The following is a 14,706-nucleotide window of genomic DNA, read 5'->3' on the forward strand; positions in this document are numbered from 1 at the left end:
GTCCATCAGATATATTTACTCTTATACCTGACAGCTGTCATTCCCAGTGCAAATCTAAGCACCTTTATCACAGCCACCTCCACCTCAGCCTCCCAGCAGCAGATACAGCTCATCTCACAGTTACTGTGTGACACCTGTTATCTCTATCTGAGCTTTAAGGTTTTGTCGCAGCAGCTGATGAAAGGATGATCTCTACACCAACATTAGACAGATGGAGCTGCAGCCTCACACAATCAGCCAGCACTTCAACAATAGTTGGTCAGAGAGGCTGGATTAGGTGCTGACAGACCAATAAATAAAATATTCTGCAGTTTGTGTCTGCTTTGCTCCCTCAGGTCCTGTAAATGAATCTGACTGGATAAATCTGAGGGTTTGTGTCTGCGGCTGAAGCTCAGAGGACTCGTTCAGAGCAGCAGAGACAGTAAATCTTAGAGCTGCTTATCTACAGGATGTGCTTCTATTGACTCAGCTTATCAGCAGATATGCTCAGACAGTCCACTACATTAAATTCAACACATTACACAGTCATTACCCTGCATTTAGTAAGATATAAGCACAGAACTGGAAACTGACCTTCCTCTCTTGCGTGTCAGTAGTAAGTAGTGCTAAAATGAATATCATTGTTACACAGAGCGTCCACATGTCCACACACAGGCCTGTGATAGTCAAAGTGTCAGTGTGCTGGCAGGTACAGGAGAATCTGTAGGTGGCTCAAATCCCCTGAGGTAAAAGTTGTAGAACAGCTGAGTGCCTGATGTCATTATGTTATTACTTTTTGTGTTTGGTTTTCTATAGAGCCCCGCAAGGGACATGGGAGAAAAAAAATTAAGATGATTGATGGCGGCAGCTACTTAGTTGTAATATTACTCTTTCTGGGTCACAATAATAACTTTTAAGATATTTTGAGGTGTGAATGTAGTTGTGTAAATGTCAAATATCTGCTCAGTTTACAAGACATCACATATTTGCAAAAGTGCTCCGACGTTTTCGGAGACGTCTGACACCCACCATCTCGAAGCTAACGGCAGGTTGAGACCTGCTACAGCCGGGGGGAACACCGCTCTCCCGGCACATCGTGCCTTGACATCCCGGTTGGCTTCGAGCTGGCGGCCTCCGAAGAATGCGGCTAAAACTTTTGCGAGATCTCGCTCCGTACGTTGGCTCCGTAGTTTTCAGAAGTCTGAGGTTATCCTTGAAAGGCATGGATACAAGAGTGTGCACCTAGACGTGCTCCTGTGGTCACAACAGCCTGCCATGTTGTGGTTAGTTGTAGATGTTTGCTGTGTGCCATAGTTGTGAGCTGTTTGTTTGTTTGTTCGCTTTGTTTGTTTTTCAATTTAAAAATGAAAATAAATCTTGTAAAAAAATTAAAAAAAAACACACCTGATCATCCACACCATCCTCCAGCCTCCACCTCTGCTGCTGCTCCACCCACACAGCTGAAGACGAGCAGCATCATCGTCTCAGCTGAATACAGCACCTGCAGAGAGGGAGCAGCAGAGTTATGATGAGTCTTAACAAGCCTCCTGACAGCCTTCATATTAACCAAGAGTTTGACCGTCATCATCATCATCATCATCTGGAGTTAGAGCTGGATCCAGTGCACTGAGCTCCAGGAGGACTTTAACTTGGACTGTGTGGTCAGCTGACCTGAGGTTTCTTTCTGATACACCCTGTACAACATATCAGACAGTAAAAGGATAACACTGGTGTTTTTTTACACAACACTTTCATTTAGACGGGGAGACTAGAAAGTGATCTGCTCTGTAACCTCCTGAGCCTCAGCCAACAACACATTAGCACATGTAACAGGAGCTGCTTCTTTTGGTTTTGTAACTGCTTTCACACACAAACAGTTACAGTGTGGATCATGTGCAGTTGTTGACCTAATACTGAAGAGAATCACCCTGTTAAAGGAAACATAAAGCAGTTTGCTCCAAATTATCTCCACAGCAGCACTTGTTTCCTCAGCGCTCCCACACAGCCTTCAATAAATGTTAAGACTTGAATCACTTTGGTTTCCACTCCTGAGGTTTGCACTGTTTCCACTAGCTATTAAGTAACGTGCTCTGCTTTGTGCTGAGAATACACTGTTGCTTCTGCAAGCCACACAGTCTGAGAGCAGTGAGCATGAACCAACAGATGGGGCCCAGCAGGAGAACAATGAGCTAAAATTAAATTAATCTGAATCACAGTTTTACAAACTCTGTGTTTTAAATCTAAATGCAATGATTTGGAAATCTCATAAAGTCACAACACAGAGACGGACTCATCTTGGACTCTCTGCTCCCGTGCAGTAAGTGCAGTTAATAAATAAATTGAAACCACTAAATCTGTGTAATGTAATTTACCGCAGTCACTTTCTATGAAGAGTGAGCGCAGGATCCCTGTGGCATCCATGTGAAAGCAACATGACACCGTAGCAGTGAGGCTAACTCTAACGCTCGTGGGAAACCAAAGCTTAGACTGTAAGTGTGCCTTTTGTTTCCTCAGCTCAGACAGCTGGCTGCTGGAGGCTTGTGTTCACCATCAGACATATCTGATTAAAAGGAGGCTGATAATTAAGTGCTCTTCATTTCAACATGAGACACGTGGGGCGTAGAAACTTTAGTGCTTCAGAGATTTCAGCTGACGTACTGCGCCACAATATTGAGTCCATCACTACCTTTAAAGCTAAAAAAAAGCAGAGAAAAAAAGAAAGTATGGATGATATTGATGTGGGCAGTTACAGCATTAAAAATCTAAATAGTGTAGAGGCAATTCAATTAAGGCTACGTCTACACTAATCCGGATACATTTGAAAACAGCGTTTTTGTCTAAAAACGCTCTGAGTCGTTTTCAATCGTTTCCAAAGAGTTGTTCATCCACACTGAAAATGCTCCTGTACGGCGCATGCGTGAAACGTAAGACGATTCGACCCGTGTCATTTCTTAAACCGGTCATATACACAGCACTCATTTTCAATAAGGTAATTATTAAGAGTGAAAATATACATACAGTGGACAAGCTGCTTACTTTCTAACAGAACTAAGAATTTCACCACCACCAGTCTTTGGGATGATCATCGAGATGAAACCTCAAAGAGTCACTCAGATCACGAATCCTGACTGCGGCTGTTCTGATCCATCTGAGCCTGAAGTGTACAAGATGATCAATATCAGGGTGGAAGCTCAGTGGAACAATCTTCCTTCTGCTACCTGTAACTGTGCTTTAGAGCTGTCCCCAGTGCAAGAATCCCTGAATGTCCAAGATCACCAGCCGCTGAAGCTCAGTGAACTCATTTAGTAAACAATCACTGCATGAAAATAAATCTGCAGCTTATGACTTTAAACAGTCACCTTTGTATACAAATAACTGCCTGTGTAAACCCTGATGATATTTAAGTACTACGCAGCACGTGCGAGAGATTTAAATCTAAACTTCTATGCAAATAGCTGAGCCATGTGAGTTGACAGCTGAAACACACTGTCAGGGTCCCTGTGCCTACCCGGTCGGCTCAGCATGGCTACATGTTTTTATTTTCATTTTTGTTCGTGCTCTCACACCTTTACAAAGGTGTGGACCCCCTGGACCACACCTTTGTAAATAGATCACCTGCTGTGCTGTAATAAAGACTCTTGTGTTTCCTAAACTTAGGGCCTGCGCGTGAGTCTGTTCAGTCCCGTTGTGACACTAACACACTCACCTCTTCAACACTGTGTCACTGCACTGTGGAAAAGGAGACCAGCTGCAGAGCAGAGTGATGGTGAACACTGGAAAAAAGAAAAATACATTTTATTTGTTTAATTTAATCACCATTCATTCATATTTACACAGGATTTTAGATGTGACGTAATATGAGATAAACACTAACAGTGACGGCTGACCTCAGAAAGTCAGACGGGGGACTTTCAATCATCCTGCTGGTCGCCACGGTGACCAATTTATGGTCCCACGAGCCACAGAAGCACAAAGAGGAGGTCACGATTCAGAGCGAAACTCCTGCAACACACAAACAAACACGTGTGAATCTAAAGTGTTTGATGGTTTGAAAACCAGTGAAACCTCAACTGAAGAACGACAATCAGGATGCTGTGAAACTGCAAGAGTGAAATATCTAAACCAGCTTAAACCACTGGGATTTTATCGTGGTGGAAGCGAAACGGCAAAAGTAATAGTGAATTCATGACAAAGTTTAAGTGAAGCGAAATGTGAAGCATAGTTTGGATCTTCTTTTGCTCCTGGTTCAATCCATTTTGGTTGGAGAGTGACAAAACCTGCAGCTTTTCAGCCCGACATATCAGCCGACAGCTCACTGATCCTGATGCGTTGGGTCCGCGCTTTGTGTTTACGCCTTTGTGCAGAATCCATTTACCTGCTCTGGTTTGCTGTTTTAGCTGTTTGGTGATTGCTGAAATTGGTTTCTGGCAAAATACATTTATATTTAAAAATCGATTCAGGATTTAACAAATCGCGCTATTCAAGCTAAAATCGGTTTTAATTGGAAAATCAATTATCGAAACCCACCCCCATTTATGAGCACAGCTGTACAGTTATAATGTGCTTAAGAGAAGTCTTGTGTCAGCCCTTGCTTCTTCATATTTTGCTTTAGAACAGCCAGACTTTGTCATTTTCTAAGTGGTATTGAGTGATATTAATCACTAAAACACACACACACACACACACACACACACACACACACACACACACACGTAACACTTTGTTTTTATTTGTGTATCTGAATCTACATGTCAATAATAAGACAATATTAAAATAGCATTTTTATATGAATAAGGTCATTCCAGAAGAACTATTAAATGGTAAATGGCCTGTATTTATATAGCGCTTTACTAGTCCCTAAGGACCCCAAAGCGCTTTACATATCCAGTCATGCACCCATTCACACACTGGTGATGGCAGCTACATTGTAGCCACAGCCACCCTGGGGCGCACTGACAGTGCGCACTATTAGCCGAAAGCTTCCCACTCCACTCCACACTGGTTAACCAGCCAACTGTCAGGCATTTCTTAAAAAAACAAAAAAAACCACAAAACACACGGTTGCTCAGAGCCCAGACATCAGCATTTTTCATTTTTTCAAAAGTGATAAATAGGCACCGTTTTTTTTCTTCTTCTAACTTCTAGGAAGTTATCAGTGGAAGAAAAAATGAAAGGGAACAGAAAATATTTGTGAAAAAAAGAAGAAGGAAAAAAAAGGAAGCAAATCCTCACAGAATGAGTGCAGCCAACCATTCATGTCATGTTAAAAATTCCTGAATGAATATTTAAACATACTTAAATACCTCCCCTAACCACACTCCCTGCAGGTGGCTGGTGGCATCGGTGCATCAGGGCTGGATGCTCAGGTATGTACTGGCACCCGAGCCAAGCTCAAAGTGGAAAAAGAGAGAAGTATAGATCTGACTAATCTAACCCACTGATCACAGATTACGCCTCCCCTGTAACATCTTATCTCTCTGGATGCAAAATAAGCAAAACAACAGATGTTCCAGTTTGGAGAAGAGATATATGATTATTTCAATCATACATTCCTTTTCTTTAGAAGAACTTATTTCTTTTTTTTTTTAAATTTACCAATTTTTTTTAAGTTTATAATTTAGAGCTGAAGCCAAAGACGGACCTGAGGAGGACACCATGCCTTGTGTATCTGGTAGATCACAGCCACACACTCAGAAACTGTTCTCACTTTAAAACTAAGTTCAGCTTTTACCCACACTTGTGACCAAAACTAGTGCATATTATGATCAAAACTCTATTAACAATATGAAGTTCATACATTTGAAATAACATAGTTCATTCTTGTTATTTCTGCTTGGGTGAAAAAGCAGAAAGCAAAGTAGAAAACACTGCACTCAGCCAACGACTAACAACAACCTGTACTTATTATCAACAGCGTTTTATTGCAAATGCTGATTTTTCTTCTTCACACGAACAACATGAACAAACAGACTTTCCCATTTCTCCTTCTTAACGTCTCTAACTGCAAACAGTAAGATTAAGTATGGCCCATAACAACACTGCTGTGTGTCACAGTGCAGGCAGAGAAAAGATGAAAACAACACTGTGGCACTTGTTTTTTTGTTTGTTTGTTTGTTTTTTGTTTTAAGGGTAATTCGGCCATGATGTAAAAGCAAAGGTGAGACTCAAACCTTTGTTACTTGTCTTTGATGACTTGGCAGGTTACGATGTGCTGTCGTTTTTCATTTTTTCAAAGAATAAACCACACAGAGCTCAAAGCAAGCTTAAGTAACAGTACGGTAATCAATAAGTAATCAGCAACAGCGGTTACATTTATCCCAGTTTAGTGTTGGTTTCCTAACAGAAAATTGCTCCAGCCAGTAAAACCCTTGAAAAGAAAAAGAAAACAAAAGTGGAGGCTGATGACATTAAACAGCGGAATATGTTGTAAAGGATGCTGCAGGGTAAGCACCAGCTGCATGGATGCCAAAAGTGTGCAGGAAAAACAGAAAACTCCCACGCATTTCTTCTTTCTACAAAGATTCAACCAATGTCTACACTCACTCACACTAACCTAAAAACAGGATATTGAGATAAAAATACAGACAGGATACTCTGAAGAGCGCAAAGAATAATAAGAAGTCATGAAAGTATCACAAATAATCTGATGTTTTAGAAGAATTTTAACCTGAAATTTCTGAATAATTCACTTTTTTTTTTCCATTAAAGGTGAACACTCAGCCTTTCAATTATTTATTTTTGGACACGACAAATGAGCACACAGGAAGGTAGCAGAAGAGAGGGGGGGATGCTGAGCACTGAATTATTATTAATATTAATTATGTCTACGCCATCATAATGTCTGTTATCAGCAGCACAGAGGAACCAACCACATCCAACTGGCATGTCTGCATCGCCATTAGTCTATAATAGCAGACTACACCAGAAACATGAATGACAGCAGCTCATCCAGATCTTATCCATCACAGTTCACAGATTACTTTCTGTAAATCCCCAGATGTGAATGTAAATCCTGAGAAGAAGCGAGTGTTGTGAAAGGCATAAGATCATCAGTCCTTTGGCTGCGTCACTGAAGTTAGAAACATTTACAAGCGCAGCTAGTTTATTAGTTTAAAATGAGTGTTTAAACTGGGCTTTATGAGCTTCGTGTTAGCAATAACTGCAGGTGCCTAACACATCTGTCGTAGAAGCACCACAAACATTGCAGTAGATACATTGATTCATGCGCATCTCTTATGGATGAGTCAGTTTAAGCCGCCAACAATAGTCAATTGCCACAAATATAACATAATAGCTTTACAACGATGTTTGAATTGGCAAAGAAGAACTGGATTCATTACAGTAACACTGAAAAATAAAGTAGCTTTCAACAAGTAAGTAACTTTTAACGGATGTGCACACACAGCGATGTTCACCAACATGGTGTTCCAGCGGAAATCCTGCACCGACGCCGGTAACGGGACTGCTGACGGCCGACACTCTGTATCACCTGACCGGTTCTTACGTGGAGACTTTTCCTTAAATCTGCGCAGGCGAAGGAGGAAGATCAGGAGGGATATTTCTGCTACAGCCAAGATGAAGACGGAGAATAAAGAGAGGGGGATCCATTTATCGTTAGGCTGAAGGTCAAGAAGAGAAGCAGGGATCGCCAGCAGCGGTAAGTAGCCCATCATCTCCTTTTCCAGCCGGGTTTCACATTAGAGCAGTATGACGACCAATTACAAAATTAAAAAATAAAATAAAATCGATGTCCTCTTGTGATTGAACTCGAAATAGTATTTTCGGGGTTACAATTACAGTCGCACTTTCGAGACAAACCACTAACACGCATCGTGATTACGTGATGAAGGAGAATCACTCTCTCGGACAGTAAAGTGATTCCAAAGGACGCTTTCGCCGTCTCGTCCACACGAAGTATTTTGCAGAGCAGCCGTGGAAGATTTTCTGGAAACAGAAGTAATTCGAGTTTCTTCCTCTCAAAATATTATTTTGACTTTAATCTCAAAATCATCAATCGTATATATTTTACTCCTCCTCCTCCTTATCGCGCTGTCTTAGGTATAATAGGATCATTTTATTATATACACATCAATCGTCAATATTATATATTTTTTATTAATGTGGCCCTAGTACTCCCTCGTATAGGATCATTTGATTATATACATGTCGTTTTATAGTCAGCACCTACGCCTGTGTTAATTGCGATCGTGGTTCTTCAGAACTGCGAAGAAATTGGGAAATCGAGCTTGATGCAAATAATGAAATAAAATTAATAAAATTTGCAAATTCGTCCCGTGAAATTATGTGAAAAATATTTTTAATATTCCCAGGAAAGCTGCGGCTGTGGTGTGTAAAGGCCGTTAGACTGCGGAGGCAAAGCAAGAGAAGAACAGGAGGCACGATATGTACACTGAGGATGCAGGAAAGGCGCTTCATACAAGCTGTGTCACTAAATATTCAATCAATGTCTGCGTAATGAATAATTACTTCAGTAATTCATGATAAATATTCTTCAGTCTACCTGCAGTCCTTCTGTTAACACTGTTATGTAGTCCCGCAGTGCTCCACCATGGAGCCTCCGTCCAAATAAGAATTCAACACAAAAAACGAAATCACATCACGCGTGTTTTAAATTTAAAAAAATAATTTGAATTATTTTTTATCTGGGACACATTTGAGTTAACGCTATTATCCAAAGTTTCAAAGATCACAGTGAGCATTAATATCGCTGAATTCATGTTTTAGGTACAAGTTATGTTCGTGCTGCAGCTTCTTGTTTGAGGCCTGCGTGTGGCCCACGGGAGAAACCTCGGCCTCCTTTCCTCTCTGCAGGAAATCCAATCACTGCTGCAGCTTGAAATAAGTTCATGCAATACAAAATTCTACCCTTATGCATGTATTGCTTCAGTTTAAAGTTCAGGTATATGTAATTTACGTCTACTTCCTATGTTCCTTCTGACATTTTCAAAGCAGGCTCCTTACTTTAGGTTTAACACATTTGACGGGAAGTTATTATTTCATGCCACTGCGCCTATTCAGCCACTCGTATAGTACATAATATACAAGTATGAATTTTATTTCAATAAAAAAGCCTATGAATGTGCAGATTGCAGTTGTTGTTTCCAGACAAACTGCTCCTATACTGTAAATCAGAGGTCCCCAAACTTTTTTGAGCCACGGACCAGTTTAATGTCCGACAATATTGTCACTGAGCGGCCTTTAAGGTGTCGCAGATAAATACAACAAAATAAAATCACACGGCCAAGACAAAAACTGTGGTTTTTCATTCATTCATTCATTCATTCATTCATTCATTCATTCATACATACATACAAACAATACACAAATTCACTGTGTAATTGTGTAACTTTATTAGCAACGTCACGCGGAGATGACAATAAAGTTTACTTTGACTTCAGCAGCGAGCAGGTCCACCGAGGACTCTCGCGCTCACCTTTCGCGTGTAGAATTTAAAAAAAAAAACAACAACAAACAAACATCGGTGTAAATTATAAGTAAATTATAAGTCTTTATCATAATGTCTAGTGTTTTCGTGTTTGTTTTTATTTTGTTTTTCTTTTTCTTTTTCTATGGAAACACTTTCCATCACTTTGCTATTAAAACTTTTACGAGATTGGTGAAAGCATGTGCTCTTTTTTTCCCCTTTTTTTACTTCCTCAAGGAAGTAATCAGTGGTAAGAAAAGAGAAAAAAAGGAAACAAATGGAATCTGAAAAGATCTACTTCCCAAAAAAACTGTCTAGGAAAACTCTGAGTGAAAGCCAAATCTTTGACATACAAACATGCTCATTAAGTGGGTTGTTGGTGGTAGGACCAATTTCACCTTATACACCAGCACTAACTTGGACTTTGAGCCCCTGTTAGTGACCAAATTAACATCTGAGCGCTCAGACTCACTGCAACAATGTTACACTCATATCTCAACCACCGAGCAGCAGGAAAAATAAATAATGGCTTATATGTATATATAAATAAACATGTAATACTTATTGTTGCAAGACAAAAAGCATCAAGGTTGGTGAACAATGTGCCAAATTTCTTCATTTTCTATCAAAATGCTATAGTGTAAACTTGCCTTGCAGTCAGACTTTTTTCCAACATTATTTTTATCCAGTATCAGATTTTTATGCAGTCGTCATAGTGTGTGCAGCACACTACTGTGATGAGCAACATGACTCTGCAATAAACACTTACAGTAACCTAAAAACAAGATACAGAGATAAGATTAGAGACAGACTAAGGAAGGATACACAGCAGAGTAGGAAGAAGAAGAAATAGTAGTAGTCCTCTAGTGTCACTCTCACATAATCTAATGTTTTTAAAGATTTTTAACCTGGAATTCCTGAATGATTCAGTTCAGTACTAAGGGTGGCATATGCTAGGTTTGTTAGCCTATTAGCCTTACAACAGGCAAAGCAAATAATACTTGTATAGCAATAATACAATGTTACCTGAAGTGCAGGTGTTGCTCTCCAAACTGCAGCATGTACACAAGGCTGCACATTAACTGGGTATTAAAGCATGCCATGCCCAGGCCGAGGAGGGTGATGACCACCAGCAGCAGCAGGACCCTCAGAAGCCCAGGTCCTCCACAAACTCCTGCCTTTTAACTCCTCAGTTAATAATCAAACTGCTCAGAGAAAATCAGCACCACCAGGGAGACGCAGGGCACCGAACTCAAACACAAACAGAGCCATCAGTAAAAATACTGGTGACTGCTCGCCTGCTGGGGGGACAACAATACCCCATCAGCCATAACCAGACCTGGGAACATTAGTTGGAGCTTTAATGCATTGAAGGTTTTGGTTTATTAAGGCTTTGTCACTTAACTGACAGCACATTCACCAGGGAGACCAGGTTTCACTCACACTTTCACTGACCATATGCATCATTTTAACTTCTCTCTGAGAATTCAGATTAATCTCTCACTTTTAAACTTTTATACAGAATGTATTTACAAATTTTATGAACATACATTTTTGGAGTTATGACTGTCTCTGTAAAAACTGTTTTGAATTCATAATTTTAATCAAAATATAGATTAAAACTAGATCATATTCACACCCTGTAAAACATCTGGTACAGCGAGTGTCCTTTAGATTTTATCAACTTCCTGTACAAGATGGTTTGCATGATAACTAGTGCATGTGTTGCAGAACTACAGCATCTCTGAAGATGACAGAGATTTGTCACTCACTCACTGTGACTAATCAAATATCCCCTCTCGAGTACCCGTCCTTTATGACACTAAGAAGAGGATCATCCTCAGTTGATCCTCAGGATAAATAAAGTATTATAAATCAGTCCTGAAGTTGATGTCAGGCTGCTGTTCATGAGGCAGGCAGCATCAGATAAAAACTCAAATGGGGTTTTGTGTTTACTTGTACATGAATGAACTGATGCTCCTCAGCAGTTTATGCAAATAAAACCACATTTTAACTGTGTGTGAATGCACAGTATGTGCCAGACCACAACAAAGAGGTAATGCATAAATAGACTGAAGTCACTCAGCTGCACAGCACTTAGTGAATGTTCAAAATGTCACTAAATCTGCCCAATTTTATGTTAATGTGATGTTCAAACTGTGAAGGATTCCTATCCATCAATAGTGTGTCTGTAGTATATGCAAATAACTTTCCCTTCAGTATTCACTCCACTGCAATGACAGAATCGAGCCAATCAACCTGTGTTTTACGTTTCAACTGCACGTTTTGGTTAAAAGTGAAACAAAGAAACGTTGAAAGAGGAAACAGAGAAAGGAAGACGAAACTTCTTAAATGTTGCGCTGTTTGAAATTCTGCAGTAAAATTGCAGCTTTCTAAGCCTAAAATAATGTTCTTAATTTTCTGAGATGAAAACTGAAAATTCAAGTGGCTGATTGGATTTCTCTAATTAACAACATCAGATAGACACACTTAGACATTCCAGTCTCTAAAGACTAACTGGGTGGGATTTACTACAGAACCGGTGAGCGTAAAGCAAAGCATATGAACGATGCATGAGTGTAAAATGAGTGGAGTAACTGGTTAAATATATTTGATGGTGTCAGTCACGTGCACTGGTTCACACTCCTTGTCTTCGAGGCAGGCTGTTATTTGAACCTTAACATATTTGAGACTGTTTTGATTACAGGGATGTGGTTACATGGTGACAGAGCAAAGTGACTGCTGTCACTGACTGCGATGACAACACTTCCATCTGTGTACTTTCCACCCTTAGATGAATAGTCAGAGTGCAGATCATTGAACTTCTGCAGCACTCCTCACTTATCTTCCTCCAGTGCAGTTGTTTTGCTTTTGTATTTTTTACATCCTTTACTGATCTCTGTCATTGTTTCCGACTGAAGCAGGTGTTAAAGTACTTTCAGTATGAAAGCAAACACAGACTGGGAGAAAGAAGAAAGTAGGAAATCAACATCGAGACCTCGGAGGTGGTTTCAGGTTTTGTTGGGCCAGTTAATGCAAAGAAGGGACACATACTTAAGAACTGAATCTCTTTAACAGTTTCATTTCTCTTTGTAACACTGTTGTTCTAGGGGATGGTATCGCCTTCATGGCCATATGATACGGATGTTTGTGCATTACATTCCCTGTATGTGTCTGCACATATACTTGGCCAATAAACACGATTCTGATTCTGACATGCAGGCAGCGCCACTGTGTGGCTGCAGACACCGTCAGATTCAGCTGAGAGATCAAAGTGGGCTCCATCTGTTGTTATAGACAGAGCTTTCCTGCACATTTACATGACCCTATTAAGCTTTTTGATTTAACAGAAATAAAAGGTAAACACACAGATTTCAGTCAAATAAAGCAGCACTCACTCACTGCCTTTACTGTAAACTACCCCAGCATATTCACATAATCATATCACAGCGATTCATGTAAATTCTAGTGAACAGCTGATTAACATGAAGCTCCATCTATATATGCAGAACAACACATTCAGGAGAACGTGAAGAGCAGACTGCAGTTATTTTGGTTTGTTTTTTTTAAACAAATTATTACTAAGCATAAACCCCAAGCGAGCGTCGTTTGACTCCACGTGTTATCTTTCAAAGGAAGTCAGAAGAAATTCACAGTGACTCTCTCGCTTTAGTGCTGGACTTGATAGTTTGATTAAGGCTGTGTCATATTATACCACCCAATATAATAGCAACTTCCTAATGTTGTAAACCTGCTCAACATTTGGCAATAAAACCCTTTGATTCTGATAAACTTCTATGTGATTAAAAAAGTGTCACATCACAATATTAATGATATAGTGACACTGTGCCACATGTTCCTTATCCTGCACAACACGACACAAGTACAGACGCGTGTTGGGACGAGAGCAGCGTGTCGATTTTGTAGCCAAGAAGATGCTGCTACAATAGTGTGAAAGTGGTTTGGTGAGAAGAGGTCAGACGCCAACAAAAACACAATACTTTACACATCTGAGTATTTTGCAAAATACTGACATAACTTTGACCTGCCAACAAATTTGCATTAAAATGATCAGCATCAGTTTTACAGTCGGGATCACCTCAAAGAAAGAAATCAATGGTTTCTGAATTTGGGTCCTTCCTGGAAATGCTCAGTTCATCGAGAGATAATGTGAGTGTTTGAATGTGACTGAAAGTGGAAAAAAGTGGGGGCATTAACTGTCTGAGTACAACATTTGAGTTCAGTTCAAAGGCATTTTGTTCTGACTGTCACAATAACATCAGTGGGGCCTGGTGACAAAGTCTGACTCACTGCTAGTGCTACATTTTAAAATTATGGTATCTAAGCTCACTGTTGCAGCTACTTCAGAGCTTTGTGTTCCACTTGGTAATAAAGACACAGCACTGCTGAATATATTTAAGATAACAGCGATAAGAGTAACAGTGTTGTCAACAGTGAGAAAGTGAGAGCATGGACCACAATCGTCTGTGGTAAATAATGACTAGACTCAGAACTGATCAGTCAAATAAAAATGACTGTAAATAAAGGAGAACTCTGAGGCTGAAATAACAGGAGTGCTGAGTATCATTGCCCGACACACTCACTGAGGCTCAAGTAATAAAAGTGTGGAATCAAAGGTGACATGAGAAGGACCAACAAACAAGAAACAGAAGACGACGGGTGGAAAACAAGGACCGCGTCAGCCCCACATGACAAACACACTTCTTCAGCATCCATGGGATACTGCCAAGAAATGATACTGCGAGTGCCGACATGCAGCAATGATAGAAAAACTTTTCTAATGAAAGCCGAGAACATTTCAGATGACACGAGGGACAATGGAACTAGTTTAAATTAAAGAGGTTAAAGCCGACTTATTACCCAGCAGACAAGGCTGTGTGTGAGATTCTGTGCTTTAGTGAGGTTAACCTCTGCTGTCTTTCTGCTAGCTGCTTACATTCATTTGCTTCTCTCCCACCTGCTACCCTCACTTACACTACACAACAAATCTGTATGACAACTGGACAACAATGAAGTATTTATTTTGAGGCAGCGCATAAACTACAGGGGGAAACCGCTGACACTGTTGACTCAAAGCTAGGCCGCTCTTTGTGAATATCATACAAGGCAAATTACAAAATACAGTCTGACAGAGTAAGCTTACTTTTTCTACATGCAGTGACTGCTCACGAAAACCATTAACCAACAGCCTCGTTTTAAAGACACGAGTCATGATTTGAGTGTGCTTTATGGGCCTGAATATCTGAATGAATGACTTCAAA

At 40.2% G+C, this 14,706-nt stretch overlaps 1 long non-coding RNA gene across 4 annotated transcripts in view; it reads right to left on the reverse strand.

Moving 5' to 3' along the window:
* The window catches only part of LOC146714104 (uncharacterized), a 112,195-nt gene that overhangs the window by 85,561 nt on the left and 11,928 nt on the right, over window positions 1-14,706 (reverse strand). For 3 of the 4 annotated variants that reach the window (XR_014918776.1, XR_014918777.1, XR_014918774.1), the window contains exons 3-5: window positions 3,867-3,981; window positions 3,686-3,752; window positions 1,384-1,480 (exon numbers count right to left, since the gene is read on the reverse strand). This is a non-coding gene — a long non-coding RNA (uncharacterized LOC146714104). Of the gene's footprint in view, window positions 1-1,383; window positions 1,481-3,685; window positions 3,753-3,853; window positions 3,982-14,706 lie in introns of all 4 variants that reach the window. The other variant, XR_014918775.1, reaches the window with a different exon arrangement.

The sequence above is a fragment of the Copadichromis virginalis genome, linkage group LG3 (genome assembly GCF_057382275.1).
Source record: "Copadichromis virginalis isolate Kocher_CV1m ecotype Utaka linkage group LG3, C_Virginalis_male_GT1.1, whole genome shotgun sequence".
Classification (NCBI taxonomy): Eukaryota; Metazoa; Chordata; class Actinopteri; order Cichliformes; family Cichlidae; genus Copadichromis; species Copadichromis virginalis.